Raw genomic sequence first — 263 nt, forward strand, 5'->3', positions numbered from 1 at the left:
TGTGCACTCCGATAAATCCTTTTCGTCAAACATGTGATTCGGAAGCAAGGGAGTGTTATTACCATGACACCGATGCTCTTTTGTTATAAAAACTCCTTTCCTACTACGTCAGAAACCTTTCGTCATTCATTTATGCATGGAGGAGGAGGCGAGAAGGGTGAGGGTGGGGGATTCTGAATAAGGTTTTTTTTTTAGGAACTAGAAGAACAGCACAGTGCATAGAACAAGAGAAGAACGATTTATTTTCTGTTTTAAATGGTTTC

This window comes from Penaeus monodon, chromosome 25, assembly GCF_015228065.2.
Source record: "Penaeus monodon isolate SGIC_2016 chromosome 25, NSTDA_Pmon_1, whole genome shotgun sequence".
NCBI classification, from domain to species: domain Eukaryota; kingdom Metazoa; phylum Arthropoda; class Malacostraca; order Decapoda; family Penaeidae; genus Penaeus; species Penaeus monodon.